Source organism: Sphaeramia orbicularis, chromosome 3 (genome assembly GCF_902148855.1).
Source record: "Sphaeramia orbicularis chromosome 3, fSphaOr1.1, whole genome shotgun sequence".
NCBI classification, from domain to species: Eukaryota; Metazoa; Chordata; class Actinopteri; order Kurtiformes; family Apogonidae; genus Sphaeramia; species Sphaeramia orbicularis.
The window spans coordinates 17,687,617-17,705,529 of NC_043959.1; the positions used below are offsets into that span (position 1 = coordinate 17,687,617).

The 17,913-nt window shown below is 44.5% G+C and overlaps 12 non-coding genes and 6 pseudogenes across 12 annotated transcripts; 9 read left to right on the forward strand and 9 right to left on the reverse strand.

Moving 5' to 3' along the window:
* The first annotated feature begins 311 nt into the window (after positions 1–311).
* On the forward strand, positions 312–430 carry LOC115417325 (5S ribosomal RNA). The gene has a single exon (XR_003935122.1). It is a non-coding gene; the product is annotated as a 5S ribosomal RNA (ribosomal RNA).
* A 530-nt stretch (positions 431–960) lies between these two features.
* LOC115417335 (5S ribosomal RNA) lies at positions 961–1,079 on the reverse strand. The gene has a single exon (XR_003935132.1). It is a non-coding gene; the product is annotated as a 5S ribosomal RNA (ribosomal RNA).
* A 492-nt stretch (positions 1,080–1,571) lies between these two features.
* Positions 1,572–1,690, forward strand: LOC115417356 (5S ribosomal RNA). Its single transcript, XR_003935153.1, has one exon. It is a non-coding gene; the product is annotated as a 5S ribosomal RNA (ribosomal RNA).
* Positions 1,691–2,480: 790 nt separating this feature from the next.
* Positions 2,481–2,599, reverse strand: LOC115417287 (uncharacterized; annotated as a pseudogene).
* A 503-nt stretch (positions 2,600–3,102) lies between these two features.
* On the forward strand, positions 3,103–3,221 carry LOC115417327 (5S ribosomal RNA). Its single transcript, XR_003935124.1, has one exon. It is a non-coding gene; the product is annotated as a 5S ribosomal RNA (ribosomal RNA).
* A 522-nt stretch (positions 3,222–3,743) lies between these two features.
* LOC115417349 (5S ribosomal RNA) lies at positions 3,744–3,862 on the reverse strand. The gene has a single exon (XR_003935146.1). It is a non-coding gene; the product is annotated as a 5S ribosomal RNA (ribosomal RNA).
* Positions 3,863–4,354: 492 nt separating this feature from the next.
* LOC115417302 (uncharacterized) lies at positions 4,355–4,473 on the forward strand (annotated as a pseudogene).
* A 789-nt stretch (positions 4,474–5,262) lies between these two features.
* Positions 5,263–5,382, reverse strand: LOC115417297 (uncharacterized; annotated as a pseudogene).
* A 504-nt stretch (positions 5,383–5,886) lies between these two features.
* LOC115417328 (5S ribosomal RNA) lies at positions 5,887–6,005 on the forward strand. Its single transcript, XR_003935125.1, has one exon. It is a non-coding gene; the product is annotated as a 5S ribosomal RNA (ribosomal RNA).
* Positions 6,006–6,539: 534 nt separating this feature from the next.
* LOC115417292 (uncharacterized) lies at positions 6,540–6,660 on the reverse strand (annotated as a pseudogene).
* Positions 6,661–7,157: 497 nt separating this feature from the next.
* On the forward strand, positions 7,158–7,276 carry LOC115417329 (5S ribosomal RNA). The gene has a single exon (XR_003935127.1). It is a non-coding gene; the product is annotated as a 5S ribosomal RNA (ribosomal RNA).
* A 760-nt stretch (positions 7,277–8,036) lies between these two features.
* On the reverse strand, positions 8,037–8,155 carry LOC115417294 (5S ribosomal RNA). Its single transcript, XR_003935103.1, has one exon. It is a non-coding gene; the product is annotated as a 5S ribosomal RNA (ribosomal RNA).
* Positions 8,156–8,647: 492 nt separating this feature from the next.
* LOC115417362 (5S ribosomal RNA) lies at positions 8,648–8,766 on the forward strand. The gene has a single exon (XR_003935158.1). It is a non-coding gene; the product is annotated as a 5S ribosomal RNA (ribosomal RNA).
* Positions 8,767–9,529: 763 nt separating this feature from the next.
* On the reverse strand, positions 9,530–9,648 carry LOC115417304 (uncharacterized; annotated as a pseudogene).
* A 498-nt stretch (positions 9,649–10,146) lies between these two features.
* LOC115417290 (uncharacterized) lies at positions 10,147–10,265 on the forward strand (annotated as a pseudogene).
* Positions 10,266–11,030: 765 nt separating this feature from the next.
* LOC115417337 (5S ribosomal RNA) lies at positions 11,031–11,149 on the reverse strand. The gene has a single exon (XR_003935134.1). It is a non-coding gene; the product is annotated as a 5S ribosomal RNA (ribosomal RNA).
* Positions 11,150–11,650: 501 nt separating this feature from the next.
* On the forward strand, positions 11,651–11,769 carry LOC115417330 (5S ribosomal RNA). The gene has a single exon (XR_003935128.1). It is a non-coding gene; the product is annotated as a 5S ribosomal RNA (ribosomal RNA).
* A 530-nt stretch (positions 11,770–12,299) lies between these two features.
* LOC115417346 (5S ribosomal RNA) lies at positions 12,300–12,418 on the reverse strand. Its single transcript, XR_003935143.1, has one exon. It is a non-coding gene; the product is annotated as a 5S ribosomal RNA (ribosomal RNA).
* Between the last annotated feature and the right edge of the window lie 5,495 nt (positions 12,419–17,913).

Consider the following 17,913-nt stretch of genomic DNA (forward strand, 5'->3'; position numbering starts at 1 on the left):
ATCTGAGGGTTACCTCCTGAAACTTTGCTTTCACCGTGGCCGTAAGCGTCCAACTGCCACATTCCCCCTCCTTCAGACACTGAATTTACGCAAAAACTGCTATTTCCAGCTTGGTTCCACGCCTTTGGTGAATTCCTTCCAGGCTGGTATGTTCATATTGACTCTTTTAGACATTATTTAGATGGCTTTGTTTGTCCTTTGCCACTTTAAATACTGAGTGATTTAGATTTCACATATAGGAAAACACAGGGGGAAACCTGCTCTTCAGTGTGATTAAATCTATAAAGAGGGTGAATACGACAGCTGCGCTCGCTTACGGCCATACCACCCTGAAAACGCCCGATCTCGTCTGATCTCGGAAGCAAACCCCGGTTGGGCCTGGTCAGTACTTGGATGGGAGACCACCTGGGAATACCAGGTGCTGTAAGCTTTTACCCTCTTCTTTGTGCCCAGCACAGGGTGCTGCTGCTTCACCCATCGACGAGAGGAATTCAGAGAGTGCCATGGAGACAGGGACCAAAAGTCTGGATGCGTGGAAAGGAAAGACACGAGAAGGAGAGGGTGGTGCTGCTGTCGCTTCAGCCGTTTGCCCCCTTTCCAGCCAAAAACACTCAAGACAAACCCCCACCCAAAGCCCGCAAAGGTTTTTACTGTTTCTGTTCAGCCCTTTCAAATGCCAGTACGTTTCCTTTGTCCACACTGAATGAATCCAAAAAACTGGAGGTTTAGTAAGTGTCAGCAAAAAAATGTGCCCATAAAGAAATTGTCTTCACAAAGATCAATAAAGCTAAAAATTTACAATATTCTCCTCTTCACAAAGACTCCCAGGTTTTAGCGTCCGTCGCCATCACAGCTTTAGTTTTTCAGGAATGAATTCATTTGTATTTTTCTCTTGTTGATAAACTGTTGGTTGGTGAAGCAGCACCAGCAGCCTCTGCTGGTCGCACAGAAAAGTGTCAAAGCTTACAGCACCTGGTATTCCCAGGATGTCTCCAATCCAAGTACTGACCAGGCCCGACCTTGGTTTGCTGCCGAGATCAGACGAGATCGGGAGTGTTCAGGGTGGTATGGCCGTAAGCCGGCGTGTCTGTCCTTCTCTCCCTTTTTATAGATTCAGTGCCGCCGCATGTGAGCGGAAGAGGTTCCAAAAGAATGTAAAGGACTTTAAGGTCAGACACCCGATACGCTGACTGCAACAAACACAGAGGTTTGCAACATTACACAGATAGAAGTCATTACAGGAGGATAACAAAACCATGGTGTCACAACACATCTGAGGGTTACCTACTAAAACTTTGCTTTCGCCGTAAGCGTCCAGCTGCCGTGTTCCCCCTCCTTCAGAGGCTGAATATACGCACAAACTGCTATTTCCAGCTTGGTTCTACGCTTTTGGTGAATTCCTTCCAGGCTGGTATGTTCATCTTGACTCTTTTAGACGTTATTTAGATCACTTTGTCCTTTGCCACTTTAATACTGAGTGATTTAGATTTCACATATGGGAAAACACAGGGGGAAACCTGCGCTTCAGTGTGATTAAATCTAAAAAGAGGGTGAATATGACAGCTGCCCTCGCTTACGGCCATACCACCCTGAAAACGCCCGATCTCGTCTGATCTCGGAAGCAAACCACGGTCAGGCCTGGTCAGTACCTGGATGGGAGACCACCTGGGAATACCGGGTGCCGTAAGTTTTCACCCTCTTCTTTGTGCCCAGCACAGGGTGCAGCTGCATCACCCATCGACGAGAGGAAAAGATACATTTATTCCCTCCAGAACTCAGAGAGTGCCATGGAGACAGGGACCAAAAGCCTGGACGCGTGGGAAGGGAAGACACGAGAAGGAGAGGGTGGCGCTGCTGTCGCTTCAGCCGTTTGCCCCCTTTCCAGCCAAAAACACTCAAGATAAACCCCCACCCGACGCCCGCAAAGGTTTTTACTGTTTCTGTTCAGCCCTTTCAAAATCCCAGTACATTTCCTTTGTCCACACTGAATGAATCCAAAAATGGAGAGGTTTAGAGTGTCAGCAAAAAAATGTGCCCATGAAGAAATTGTCTTTACAAAGATCAATAAAGGTGAAAAGTTACAATTTTCTCCTCTTCACAAAGACTCCCAGGTTTTAGCGTCCGTCGCCATCATAGCTTTCGTTTTTCAGGAATGAATTCATGAATCCTGATGCACTTTTGTCTACATTTCTTGAGCACTTTTTGAAGAGTTGACTTTGGAAGGTTTGACTTGTCTGTGTGCTTTTTGTGTGTTCGTTTTATGTACGGAAGTCTGTCTGTAACTATTCAATGTACTGCTGCCCGTCTTGGCCAGGACACTCCTGAAAAAGAGATTCTTAATCTCAGTGAGGGTTTCCTGGCTCAATAAAGGTAAAATAAAATGAATAAATAAATCAAATTTGTATTTTTCTCTTGTTGATAAACTGTTGGTTGGTGAAGCAGCAGCAGCAGCCTCTGCTGGTCGCACAGAAAAGTGTCAAAGCTTACAGCACCTGGTATTCCCAGGATGTCTCCAATCCAAGTACTGACCAGGCCCGACCCTGGTTGGCTGCCGAGGTCAGACGTGAGCCGGCGTGTTCAGGGTGGTATGGCCGTAAGCCAGCGTGTCTGTCCTTCTCTCCCTTTTTATAGATTCAGTGCCGCCGCATGTGAGCGGAAGAGGTTCCAAAGGAATCTCAAAGACTTTAAGGTCAGACACCCGATACGCTGACTGCAACAAACACAGAGGTTTGCAACATTACAGAGATAGAAGGCATGACAGGAGGATAACAAAACCATGGTGTCACAACACATCTGAGGGTTACCTCCTGAAACTTTGCTTTCACCGTGGCCGTAAGCGTCCAACTGCCACATTCCCCCTCCTTCAGACACTGAATTTACGCAAAAACTGCTATTTCCAGCTTGGTTCCACGCCTTTGGTGAATTCCTTCCAGGCTGGTATGTTCATATTGACTCTTTTAGACATTATTTAGATGGCTTTGTTTGTCCTTTGCCACTTTAAATACTGAGTGATTTAGATTTCACATATAGGAAAACACAGGGGGAAACCTGCTCTTCAGTGTGATTAAATCTATAAAGAGGGTGAATACGACAGCTGCGCTCGCTTACGGCCATACCACCCTGAAAACGCCCGATCTCGTCTGATCTCGGAAGCAAACCCCGGTTGGGCCTGGTCAGTACTTGGATGGGAGACCACCTGGGAATACCAGGTGCTGTAAGCTTTTACCCTCTTCTTTGTGCCCAGCACAGGGTGCTGCTGCTTCACCCATCGACGAGAGGAATTCAGAGAGTGCCATGGAGACAGGGACCAAAAGTCTGGATGCGTGGAAAGGAAAGACACGAGAAGGAGAGGGTGGCGCTGCTGTCGCTTCAGCCGTTTGCCCCCTTTCCAGCCAAAAACACTCAAGATAAACCGACGCCCGCAAAGGTTTTTACTGTTTCTGTTCAGCCCTTTCAAATGCCAGTACGTTTCCTTTGTCCACACTGAATGAATCCAAAAAACTGGAGGTTTAGTAAGTGTCAGCAAAAAAATGTGCCCATAAAGAAATTGTCTTCACAAAGATCAATAAAGCTAAAATTTACAATATTCTCCTCTTCACAAAGACTCCCAGGTTTTAGCGTCCGTCGCCATCATAGCTTTCGTTTTTCAGGAATGAATTCATTTGTATTTTTCTCTTGTTGATAAACTGTTGGTTGGTGAAGCAGCACCAGCAGCCTCTGCTGGTCGCACAGAAAAGTGTCAAAGCTTACAGCACCTGGTATTCCCAGGCTGTCTCCACTCCAAGTACTGACCAGGCCCGACCCTGGTTTGCTGCCGAGATCAGACGAGATCGGGAGTGTTCAGGGTGGTATGGCCGTAAGCCGGCGTGTCTGTCCTTCTCTCCCTTTTTATAGATTCAGTGCCGCCGCATGTGAGCGGAAGAGGTTCCAAAAGAATGTCAAAGACTTTAAGGTCAGACACCCGATACGCTGACTGCAACAAACACAGAGGTTTGCAACATTACACAGATAGAAGTCATTACAGGAGGATAACAAAACCATGGTGTCACAACACATCTGAGGGTTACCTACTAAAACTTTGCTTTCGCCGTAAGCGTCCAGCCGCCGTGTTCCTCCTCCTTCAGAGGCTGAATATACGCACAAACTGCTATTTCCAGCTTGGTTCTACGCTTTTGGTGAATTCCTTCCAGGCTGGTATGTTCATCTTGACTCTTTTAGACATTATTTAGATCACTTTGTCCTTTGCCACTTTAATACTGAGTGATTTAGATTTCACATATGGGAAAACACAGGGGGAAACCTGCGCTTCAGTGTGATTAAATCTATAAAGAGGGTGAATATGACTGCTTACCTCACTTATGGCCATACCACCCTGAAAACGCCCGATCTCGTCTGATCTCAGAAGCATACCACGGTCAGGCCTGGTCAGTACCTGGATGGGAGACCACCTGGGAATACCGGGTTCCGTAAGTTTTCACCCTCTTCTTTGTGCCCAGCACAGGGTGCAGCTGCATCACCCATCGACGAGAGGAAAAGATACATTTATTCCCTCCAGAACTCAGAGAGTGCCATGGAGACAGGGACCAAAAGCCTGGACGCGTGGGAAGGGAAGACACGAGAAGGAGAGGGTGGCGCTGCTGTCGCTTCAGCCGTTTGCCCCCTTTCCAGCCAAAAACACTCAAGATAAACCCCCACCCGACGCCCGCAAAGGTTTTTACTGTATCTGTTCAGCCCTTTCAAAATCCCAGTACATTTCCTTTGTCCACACTGAATGAATCCAAAAATGGAGAGGTTTAGAGTGTCAGCAAAAAAATGTGCCCATGAAGAAATTGTCTTTACAAAGATCAATAAAGGTGAAAAGTTACAATTTTCTCCTCTTCACAAAGACTCCCAGGTTTTAGCGTCCGTCGCCATCATAGCTTTCGTTTTTCAGGAATGAATTCATGAATCCTGATGCACTTTTGTCTACATTTCTTGAGCACTTTTTGCAGAGTTGACTTTGGAAGGTTTGACTTGTCTGTGTGCTTTTTGTGTGTTCGTTTTATGTACGGAAGTCTGTCTGTAACTATTCAATGTACTGCTGCCCGTCTTGGCCAGGACACTCTGAAAAAGAGATTCTTAATCTCAGTGAGGGTTTCCTGGCTCAATAAAGGTAAAATAAAATGAATAAATAAATCAAATTTGTATTTTTCTCTTGTTGATAAACTGTTGGTTGGTGAAGCAGCAGCAGCAGCCTCTGCTGGTCGCACAGAAAAGTGTCAAAGCTTACAGCACCTGGTATTCCCAGGATGTCTCCACTCCAAGTACTGACCAGGCCCGACCCTGGTTGGCTGCCGAGGATCAGACGAGAGCGGGAGTGTTCAGGGTGGTATGGCCGTAAGCCGGTGTGTCTGTCCTTCTCTCCCTTTTTATGGATTCAGTGCCGCGGCATGTGAGCGGAAGAGGTTCCAAAGGAATCTCAAAGACTTTAAGGTCAGACACCCGATACGCTGACTGCAACAAACACAGAGGTTTGCAACATTACAGAGATAGAAGGCATGACAGGAGGATAACAAAACCATGGTGTCACAACACATTTGAGGGTTACCTCCTGAAACTTTGCTTTCACTGTGGCCGTAAGCGTCCAACTGCCACATTCCCCCCTCCTTCAGACACTGAATTTACGCAAAAACTGCTATTTCCAGCTTGGTTCCACGCCTTTGGTGAATTCCTTCCAGGCTGGTATGTTCATCTTGACTCTTTTAGACATTATTTAGATGGCTTTGTTTGTCCTTTGCCACTTTAAATACTGAGTGATTTAGATTTCACATATAGGAAAACACAGGGGGAAACCTGCTCTTCAGTGTGATTAAATCTATAAAGAGGGTGAATACGACAGCTGCGCTCGCTTACGGCCATACCACCCTGAAAACGCCCGATCTCGTCTGATCTCGGAAGCAAACCCCGGTTGGGCCTGGTCAGTACTTGGATGGGAGACCACCTGGGAATACCAGGTGCTGTAAGCTTTTACCCTCTTCTTTGTGCCCAGCACAGGGTGCTGCTGCTTCACCCATCGACGAGAGGAATTCAGAGAGTGCCATGGAGACAGGGACCAAAAGTCTGGATGCGTGGAAAGGAAAGACACGAGAAGGAGAGGGTGGTGCTGCTGTCGCTTCAGCCGTTTGCCCCCTTTCCAGCCAAAAACAGTCAAGACAAACCCCCACCCAAAGCCCGCAAAGGTTTTTACTGTTTCTGTTCAGCCCTTTCAAATGCCAGTACGTTTCCTTTGTCCACACTGAATGAATCCAAAAAAGGGGAGGTTTAGAGAGTGTCAGCAAAAAAATGTGCCCATAAAGAAAGAAATTGTCTTCACAAAGATCAATAAAGCTAAAAATTTACAATATTCTCCTCTTCACAAAGACTCCCAGGTTTTAGCGTCCGTCGCCATCATAGCTTTCGTTTTTCAGGAATGAATTCATTTGTATTTTTCTCTTGTTGATAAACTGTTGGTTGGTGAAGCAGCAGCAGCAGCCTCTGCTGGTCGCACAGAAAAGTGTCAAAGCTTACAGCACCTGGTATTCCCAGGATGTCTCCAATCCAAGTACTGACCAGGCCCGACCCTTGGTTTGCTGCCGAGGATCAGACGAGATCGGGAGTGTTCAGGGTGGTATGGCCGTAAGCCGGCGTGTCTGTCCTTCTCTCCCTTTTTATAGATTCAGTGCCGCCGCATGTGAGCGGAAGAGGTTCCAAAAGAATCTCAAAGACTTTAAGGTCAGACACCCGATACGCTGACTGCACCAAACACAGAGGTTTGCAACATTACAGAGATAGAAGGCATGACAGGAGGATAACAAAACCATGGTGTCACAACACATCTGAGGGTTACCTACTAAAACTTTGCTTTCGCCGTAAGCGTCCAGCCGCCGTGTTCCCCCTCCTTCAGACACTGAATTTACGCAAAAACTGCTATTTCCAGCTTGGTTCCACGCCTTTGGTGAATTCCTTCCAGGCTGGTATGTTCATATTGACTCTTTTAGACATTATTTAGATGGCTTTGTTTGTCCTTTGCCACTTTAAATACTGAGTGATTTAGATTTCACATATAGGAAAACACAGGGGGAAACCTGCTCTTCAGTGTGATTAAATCTATAAAGAGGGTGAATACGACAGCTGCGCTCGCTTACGGCCATACCACCCTGAAAACGCCCGATCTCGTCTGATCTCGGAAGCAAACCCCGGTTGGGCCTGGTCAGTACTTGGATGGGAGACCACCTGGGAATACCAGGTGCTGTAAGCTTTTACCCTCTTCTTTGTGCCCAGCACAGGGTGCTGCTGCTTCACCCATCGACGAGAGGAATTCAGAGAGTGCCATGGAGACAGGGACCAAAAGTCTGGACGCGTGGAAAGGAAAGACACGAGAAGGAGAGGGTGGTGCTGCTGTCGCTTCAGCCGTTTGCCCCCTTTCCAGCCAAAAACAGTCAAGACAAACCCCCACCCGACGCCCGCAAAGGTTTTTACTGTTTCTGTTCAGCCCTTTCAAAATGCCAGTACGTTTCCTTTGTCCACACTGAATGAATCCAAAAAAGGGGAGGTTTAGAGAGTGTCAGCAAAAAAATGTGCCCATAAAGAAATTGTCTTTACAAAGATCAATAAAGCTAAAAATTTACAATTTTCTCCTCTTCACAAAGACTCCCAGGTTTTAGCGTCGCCATCATAGCTTTCGTTTTTCAGGAATGAATTCATGAATCCTGATGCACTTTTGTCTACATTTCTTGAGCACTTTTTGCAGAGTTGACTTTGGAAGGTTTGAATTGTCTGTTTGCTTTTTGTGTGTTCGTTTTATGTACGGAAGTCTGTAACTATTCAATGTACTGCTTCCCGTCTTGGCCAGGACACTCTTGAAAAAGAGATTCTTAATCTCAATGAGGGTTTCCTGGCTCAATAAAGGTAAAATAAAATGAATAAATAAATCAAATTTGTATTTTTCTCTTGTTGATAAACTGTTGGTTGGTGAAGCAGCAGCAGCAGCCTCTGCTGGTCGCACAGAAAAGTGTCAAAGCTTACAGCACCTGGTATTCCCAGGATGTCTCCAATCCAAGTACTGACCAGGCCCGACCCTGGTTTGCTGCCGAGATCAGACGAGATCGGGAGTGTTCAGGGTGGTATGGCCGTAAGCCGGCGTGTCTGTCCTTCTCTCCCTTTTTATAGATTCAGTGCCGCCGCATGTGAGCGGAAGAGGTTCCAAAAGAATGTCAAAGACTTTAAGGTCAGACACCCGATACGCTGACTGCAACAAACACAGAGGTTTGCAACATTACACAGATAGAAGTCATTACAGGAGGATAACAAAACCATGGTGTCACAACACATCTGAGGGTTACCTACTAAAACTTTGCTTTCGCCGTAAGCGTCCAGCCGCCGTGTTCCCCCTCCTTCAGAGGCTGAATATACGCACAAACTGCTATTTCCAGCTTGGTTCTACGCTTTTGGTGAATTCCTTCCAGGCTGGTATGTTCATCTTGACTCTTTTAGACATTATTTAGATCACTTTGTCCTTTGCCACTTTAATACTGAGTGATTTAGATTTCACATATGGGAAAACACAGGGGGAAACCTGCTCTTCAGTGTGATTAAATCTATAAAGAGGGTGAATATGACAGCTGCCCTCGCTTATGGCCATACCACCCTGAAAACGCCCGATCTCGTCTGATCTCGGAAGCAAACCACGGTCAGGCCTGGTCAGTACCTGGATGGGAGACCACCTGGGAATACCGGGTGCCGTAAGTTTTCACCCTCTTCTTTGTGCCCAGCACAGGGTGCAGCTGCATCACCCATCGACGAGAGGAATTCAGAGAGTGCCATGGAGACAGGGACCAAAAGCCTGGACGCGTGGGAAGGGAAGACACGAGAAGGAGAGGGTGGCGCTGCTGTCGCTTCAGCCGTTTGCCCCCTTTCCAGCCAAAAACACTCAAGACAAACCCCCACCCGACGCCCGCAAAGGTTTTTACTGTTTCTGTTCAGCCCTTTCAAAATGCCAGTACGTTTCCTTTGTCCACACTGAATGAATCCAAAAATGGAGAGGTTTAGAGTGTCAGCAAAAAAATGTGCCCATGAAGAAATTGTCTTTACAAAGATCAATAAAGGTGAAAAGTTACAATTTTCTCCTCTTCACAAAGACTCCCAGGTTTTAGCGTCCGTCGCCATCATAGCTTTCGTTTTTCAGGAATGAATTCATGAATCCTGACGCACTTTTGTCTACATTTCTTGAGCACTTTTTGCAGAGTTGACTTTGGAAGGTTTGACTTGTCTGTGTGCTTTTTGTGTGTTTGTTTTATGTACGGAAGTCTGTCTAACTATTCAATGTACTGCTGCCCGTCTTGGCCAGGACACTCTTGAAAAAGAGATTCTTAATCTCAATGAGGGTTTCCTGGCTCAATAAAGGTAAAATAAAATGAATAAATAAATCAAATTTGTATTTTTCTCTGTTGATAAACTGTTGGTTGGTGAAGCAGCAGCAGCAGCCACTGCTGGTCGCACAGAAAAGTGTCAAAGCTTACAGCACCTGGTATTCCCAGGATGTCTCCAATCCAAGTACTGACCAGGCCCGACCCTGGTTGGCTGCCTAAGTCAGACGAGAGCCGGCGTGTTCACGGTGGTATGGCCGTAAGCCAGCGTGTCTGTCCTTCTCTTCCTTTTTATAGATTCAGTGCCGCCGCATGTGAGCGGAAGAGGTTCCAAAGGAATCTCAAAGACTTTAAGGTCAGACACCCGATACGCTGACTGCAACAAACACAGAGGTTTGCAACATTACAGAGATAGAAGTCATTACAGGAGGATAACAAAACCATGGTGTCACAACACATCTGAGGGTTACCTACTAAAACTTTGCTTTCGCCGTAAGCGTCCAGCCGCCGTGTTCCCCCTCCTTCAGAGGCTGAATATACGCACAAACTGCTATTTCCAGCTTGGTTCCACGCCTTTGGTGAATTCCTTCCAGGCTGGTATGTTCATCTTGACTCTTTTAGACATTCTTTAGATGGCTTTGTTTGTCCTTTGCCACTTTAAATACTGAGTGATTTAGATTTCACATATGGGAAAACATAGGGGGGAAACCTGCTCTTCAGTGTGATTAAATCTATAAAGAGGGTGAATATGACAGCTGCACTGGCTTACGGCCATACCACCCTGAAAACGCCCGATCTCGTCTTATCTCGAGAGCAAACCCCGGTTGGGCCTGGTCAGTACTTGGATGGGAGACCACCTGGGAATACCAGGTGCTGTAAGCTTTTACCCTCTTCTTTGTGCCCAGCACAGGGTGCAGCTGCTTCACCCATCGACGAGAGGAATTCAGAGAGTGCCATGGAGACAGGGACCAAAAGTCTGGATGTGTGGAAAGGAAAGACACGATAAGGAGAGGGTGGTGCTGCTGTCGCTTCAGCCGTTTGCCCCCTTTCCAGCCAAAAACAGTCAAGACAAACCCCCACCCGACGCCCGCAAAGGTTTTTACTGTTTCTGTTCAGCCCTTTCAAAATGCCAGTACGTTTCCTTTGTCCACACTGAATGAATCCAAAAAAAGGGGAGGTTTAGAGAGTGTCAGCAAAAAAATGTGCCCATAAAGAAATTGTCTTTACAAAGATCAATAAAGCTAAAAATTTACAATATTCTCCTCTTCACAAAGACTCCCAGGTTTTAGCGTCCGTCGCCATCATAGCTTTCGTTTTTCAGGAATGAATTCATGAATCCTGATGCACTTTTGTCTACATTTCTTGAGCACTTTTTGCAGAGTTGACTTTGGAAGGTTTGACTTGTCTGTGTGCTTTTTGTGTGTTTGTTTTATGTACGGAAGTCTGTAACTATTCAATGTACTGCTTCCCGTCTTGGCCAGGACACTCTAGAAAAAGAGATTCTTAATCTCAATGAGGGTTTCCTGGCTCAATAAAGGTAAAATAAAATGAATAAATAAATCAAATTTGTATTTTTCTCTTGTTGATAAACTGTTGGTTGGTGAAGCAGCAGCAGCAGCCTCTGCTGGTCGCACAGAAAAGTGTCAAAGCTTACAGCACCTGGTATTCCCAGGATGTCTCCACTCCAAGTACTGACCAGGCCCGACCCTGGTTTGCTGCCGAGATCAGACGAGATCGGGAGTGTTCAGGGTGGTATGGCCGTAAGCCGGTGTGTCTGTCCTTCTCTCCCTTTTTATGGATTCAGTGCCGCGGCATGTGAGCGGAAGAGGTTCCAAAGGAATCTCAAAGACTTTAAGGTCAGACACCCGATACGCTGACTGCAACAAACACAGAGGTTTGCAACATTACAGAGATAGAAGGCATGACAGGAGGATAACAAAACCATGGTGTCACAACACATCTGAGGGTTACCTCCTGAAACTTTGCTTTCACGTGCCGTAAGCGTCCAACTGCCACATTCCCCCTCCTTCAGACACTGAATTTACGCAAAAACTGCTATTTCCAGCTTGGTTCCACACCTTTGGTGAATTCCTTCCAGGCTGGTATGTTCATCTTGACTCTTTTAGACATTCTTTAGATGGCTTTGTTTGTCCTTTGCCACTTTAAATACTGAGTGATTCAGATTTCACATATAGGAAAACACAGGGGGAAACCTGCTCTTCAGTGTGATTAAATCTATAAAGAGGGTGAATATGACAGCTGCACTGGCTTACGGCCATACCACCCTGAAAACGCCCGATCTCGTCTGATCTCGGAAGCAAACCCCGGTTGGGCCTGGTCAGTACTTGGATGGGAGACCACCTGGGAATACCAGGTGCTGTAAGCTTTTACCCTCTTCTTTGTGCCCAGCACAGGGTGCTGCTGCTTCACCCATCGACGAGAGGAATTCAGAGAGTGCCATGGAGACAGGGACCAAAAGTCTGGATGCGTGGAAAGGAAAGACACGAGAAGGAGAGGGTGGTGCTGCTGTCGCTTCAGCCGTTTGCCCCCTTTCCAGCCAAAAACACTCAAGACAAACCCCCACCCGACGCCCGCAAAGGTTTTTACTGTTTCTGTTCAGCCCTTTCAAATGCCAGTACGTTTCCTTTGTCCACACTGAATGAATCCAAAAAAGGGGAGGTTTAGAGAGTGTCAGCAAAAAAATGTGCCCATAAAGAAATTGTCTTCACAAAGATCAATAAAGCTAAAAATTTACAATATTCTCCTCTTCACAAAGACTCCCAGGTTTTAGCGTCCGTCGCCATCATAGCTTTCGTTTTTCAGGAATGAATTCATTTGTATTTTTCTCTTGTTGATAAACTGTTGGTTGGTGAAGCAGCAGCAGCAGCCTCTGCTGGTCGCACAGAAAAGTGTCAAAGCTTACAGCACCTGGTATTCCCAGGATGTCTCCAATCCAAGTACTGACCAGGCCCAACCCTGGTTTGCTGCCGAGATCAAACAAGATCGGGAGTGTTCAGGGTGGTATGGCCGTAAGCCAGCGTGTCTGTCCTTCTCTCCCTTTTTATAGATTCAGTGCCGCCGCATGTGAGCGGAAGAGGTTCCAAAGGAATCTCAAAGACTTTAAGGTCAGACACCCGATACACTGACTGCACCAAACACAGAGGTTTGCAGCATTACAGAGATAGAAGTCATTACAGGAGGATAACAAAACCATGGTGTCACAACACATCTGAGGATTACCTACTAAAACTTTGCTTTCGCCGTAAGCGTCCAGCCGCCATGTTCCCCCTCTTTCAGACACTGAATATACGCACAAACTGCTATTTCCAGCTTTGTTCCACGCTTTTGGTGAATTCCTTCCAGGCTGGTATGTTCATCTTGACTCTTTTAGACATTATTCAGATTACTTTGTCCTTTGTCACTTTAATACTGAGTGATTTAGATTTCACATATGGGAAAACACAGGGGGAAACCTGCTCTTCAGTGTGATTAAATCTATAAAGAGGGTGAATATGACAGCTGCACTCGCTTACGGCCATACCACCCTGAACATGCCCACATCTGTGGAGTTCTGAATGGAGTGAGTGGCTGCAGGAGAGGAAGAAAGGCTTACTCATCGTTTTGTTTAGTGATTTAGATTTTGTGTTTGGTTAGTTTATGTAGTTTTATTTTTCAGTTGTTTGTGATAAGCAAGCCCAGCAGTGTTTTTGCTGCACCACTGGGAAGGTGAATTTAATTTTCTTTATTTCTCATCAATATGGATGAGAAAGGACAGCGGTGACGTTTAACGCCAGAAAAAGAGTCATTAAAAATGAAAGAAATGAAGAATATGAAAAAGAACAACCTAATGAAGAGAACAGCGAATAGAAGATTTCATGAGAATGTGAGTTTGAGTGACGTGGCAGTGGATGATCTGACGGAAATGAATATTACAAAGGCAGGTGGCAACAAATATGACAACGGATCTGCGAAAACAAATGAGAAGGAATCTGGAGAAGTTTTGGAAAATGAAGGAAATGATGACACAACAGGAATGGAGGATGAATTTACCGTGGTGGAAAGAAGAAAAAAGAAACTGAATCGGAGCGTGAAAGTGAACGATGTAGTTAATGAGAAAGATGAACCTTTGAATTAGAACGGAAAAGTGCAAAGAGAAAACGGAATGGAAGATGAAAAAAATGTGAAAAATAATTACAATGTTGAAAGAAACAGAATGAGAGAAAGGCATAAAGTGGACTACAACAGAGAATGGACTGTTCAGATTGAAAGTGAAGGAATCAACGGACTGAACGTAATGACACTGATAAAAGAAATTGAGAAGGTGGTCGGCTGTGGAGCGCTGTTGGCTCTGAGACCCAGACCGAACAGACAGTATGAGGCCACCCTCAACTCAGAACAAGCCTGTGAAAGAATAGAGGATGGACTTACTTATGAAGGACACTATATTGAAGTTAAAAGGGTCCATAAATCAGAGGTTCTGGTCTCCTTTTTACATCTGCCTCTTGACGTCACAGACAAGGAGATCCTGGACCGGCTTGTTAGATGGGGGGTTTTCCCCATCCTCCCCATCAGAAGGAGGTTCTACCCAGGCACCAACGAGGCTGATGGCACCAGATTCCTAAAAGTTAGATTCCCGAAGGAGGTGGTGTCGCTCCCGTACAGCGCCTGGTTCGATATGGCGGATGGATCCCAATATTATAGGGTAATCCACAATAAACAGGTTAAAATATGCCGCCTGTGCATGAGCCCAGGACATGTTTTAAGAGACTGTCCGATTTTTGCGTGCCGGGAGTGCCTACAGCAGGGCCATTACGCACGAGACTGTGACGCCGCAAAATGCCCTGACTGTGGAAGAGCCATGATCCGCTGTACGTGCCTGTCTTCAGACAGTGAGAGCGAGAGGGAGCATCAGGTGGAGGATCAGGTGGAGGAGGAGGAGGAGGAGGAGGAGGAGGAGGTTCAGCGGACAGACAGTGACAGAGAAGGAGGATGTTTGGAGCCCCCCCGGAACGACACGTCTGTGTCTGATCATGAGGTTGAGATGGACGTGGATCTCCCTTGTGGACAGCCCCAGACAGAGACGGTGGACCCCCCAGGGAGAAGTGGCGTGGGGGACGGGGAAGACGGAGGTGTGGATGAACTGGAGAAGGACACTGAGGATGTGACTGTAGGTGGGATGGGACAGAAAAGAAAAGAACCAGACCAACCAGAGGAAGAAGGACAGAGACATGGACAAACTGAGGTAAAAGATATGTGTGAAGACTTAGAAAACAAAGAAAAAACTGTGGGGGCTCAAGAGGAAAAAGATCAACGGAAGGAAAAAAGAAAAAAAAGGTGATAAATTTAAATTTGGAAAAGGTTTTAAAGGAACAGGAAAAAAGGAGAGGGAGGAGGGTAGTAGAGTTCAGATGAGATAAAGGGATAATATGAAGTGCACGGGGACAAATCATGTACTGGGGGTTGCTTGTGGCTATTTATTTTTATTTACTGTTTTAATGGGGTGGGGGTTTACTTCTATTAATTTAAGAGGAGGTGTAAATACAGGAAAAATTAACAGAATGATATTGGAAACGGAAAAGAGTGATATTGTACTGTTGCAAGAAACGAACTGGACTGATGTCGTAGCAGAAAGTATTTGGGGAAGGTTTGATGGGGAAATTTATTATAATAATAGTGATAAAAAGGCAAGGGGAGTTGCATTTATGGTGAAAAGGAATGTGTGTGACAAGGTAACTGAAATCTATAATGATAAAGAAGGAAAAATGTTAACTCTGTGTTTTGAAAAGGATAATGAAAAAGTGATTATGTGCAGTATACATGCTCCAAATAAAGACTCATAGAGTTAATTTTTTTAAACATCTGGGTTTTTTAATGGAGAAATGGGGTGAAATGTTTATAATGGGGGATTTTAACACTGTTTAATCATTTCTTCCTTATCCCATTTCCAACAAACCCTGAAAATTTCATCCAAATCTGTCCATAACTTTTTGAGTTATGTTGCACACTAACGGACAGACAAACAAACAAACAAACAGACAAACAAACAAACCCTGGCAAAAACATAACCTCCTTGGCGGAGGTAATAAAGAAGATATTTTGAAGAGGGTCTTTATTTTTTATAGTAAATTATTTGCAAAAGAAGGGACAGCAGAGGAAGCTAAAACTTATTTATTAAAACATATTGAGACAGAAGTGAGTGAGGAAAATCGGAAAAAGTGCAACAAGGTCATTACAAACTAGAAGCACTCGGAGAGCGCAGACCTCCACCAAGGCTGATCAGTGCCCCCCCCCATGGGCCCCCCCACCCCCGATCACCACCAAAATTTAATCATTTTTTCCTTATCCCATTTCCAACAAACCCTGAAAATTTCATCAAAATCTGTCCATAACTTTTTGAGTTATGTTGCACACTAACGGACAGACAAACAAACAAACAAACAAACCAACCCTGGCAAAAACATAACCTCCTTGGCGGAGGTAATGAGGAAATTGATTGTGCTTTAGGAGATATGATAAATGGGAAGAGCCCTGGCCTTGATGGCTTGCCGTGTGAATTTTATAAGGCATTTAGAACGGTTTTAATCCCTATTTTAAATATTGTTTACCAAGAAGTATGGTCAAAAGAGATTTTAAGTCCTTCAATGAAAAAAGGAGTGATTAAAATAATATATAAAAGAAAAGGAGATAGGGAGAAATTAGAAAACTTCAGACCGATAAGCCTTCTAAACTGTGATTATAAGATTTTAGCAAAGGTGTTGGCAAACAGACTGCAGCAGGTTTTACCCACAGTCATTCAAACCAATCAGGCATATGCTGTACTGGGTAGAGACATCTCAGACACAGTAAACAGTATAAGAGATAAAATATGGTTTATGGACAGAGAAAAGAAAAATGGTTTTATAGTTAGCATAGACTTAGAGAAGGCTTTTGATAGGGTAGAGCATGATTTTTTATTTGATATTTTAGAGAAATTTAATTTTGGTGACAATTTTATCAGGTGTCTGAGATGTCTCTACTCAGATGCCAAGAGTTGTATCAAGATAAATGGCTTTTTAACTGATTTTATCCCTTTATCTAGATCAATCAGGCAGGGATGTCCACTGTCTGCATTACTGTACACCTTGGTTGCCGAACCTCTAGGCTTGGCAATTAATGCAGACAGTGGAATTAAAGGAATCGAGGTAGAACATTTTAGTGTTTTTTAACCAGAAACAAAAATTTATCAGTATGCCGATGACACAACGCTTGTTTTAAAGGATGAGGTTAGTATTGAAAACAGTATGAAGATTTTTAGATCTCTACTGCAAAGGCTCAGGGGCTAAAATGAATGTGGGTAAAACTGAATTCATGAGGGTAGGAGGAGGAGGAGGAGCTTTGTCAAGGGCGTTACCCTTTAAGGAAGTTCAAAATTGTATGAAAATTCTGGGGGTTAGAGTAGGGCCTGATGAAAAGTTGACAACAAAGGAAACATGGGAGGAGATGATGAGCAAAGCAAAGAAAAGATTGACATTTTGGGGAAGGAGGAGCCTCACGCTCAAGGGAAAAGTCTTAGTGGTGAACTCACTGTTTTTGTCCAAAATATGGTACGTCCTCAGCTCAGTCTGTTTGCCAACAGCCGTGGCCAATATTTTTAAACATTTAGTGGTTGATTTTATCTGGCACGGCAAGCCATCAAAGGTGAAATATAAGACTCTGATCGGGACAGTGGAGGAGGGGGTCTGGGATTGCTTGACCCCATCCTAAGGCTGAAGGCCCTAAGAGTTAAAACGGTGAAGAATTTTTTGGGTAATGATAAGAAGGAATGGAAAGAAACAATGCTGTATTACTTAAACAAAGTTGGTGGTCTGGGGTCTTCAGCCTTATGGATGGGGTTGAAAGATAATATGTTAACAGATATCCCAGAGTTTTATAGAGAGGTTTTAAGGGCATGGGTCAGTTTTAAAGAAAGTTGGCACATAAATCCAGTGGGGAGGGAGGCAATTTTAAACCAACCACTGTTTTTAAATCCAAATTTGAAGATTGGCCGGGGTTTTGACTGGATGACTTGGTACAGAGCAGGTTTTAGGAAGATCAGAGATCTCTTTTATGAGATAAGGCCAGGGCTCTTACCATTTCAAGCTTTTATAGATGATTTGAAGGAAATAAAGGAAGATTATGAAAAGGGTAAAATTAAAAAAGACTTAGACACAATAATAAGTGCTATAACAAAGAAATGGAGAGAACAAATTGATAAGACAAATGAGAAGGAAAAAACAGAGAATTTTGAAATTGTAAAGTAGGAAATCAAGTGTGGGAATTTTGTGTGCTTAAATAATTTCACTTGTTTTTTAGAAACCTTGAGTTTGAGGAACCCACATCAAACAGATATTGGGTGGGAGCACTTGAAAATATAAAAAAGGAAGAAATATGGAAAAATATAAGACAAAGTCTAAAATGCCCAATACTAGAGAACTTTGATTTTATGCTTGGCCACAACTGTGTTTTAAATGAAATGAGATTATTTAAGATGGGTTTTGTGAACAGTGATATG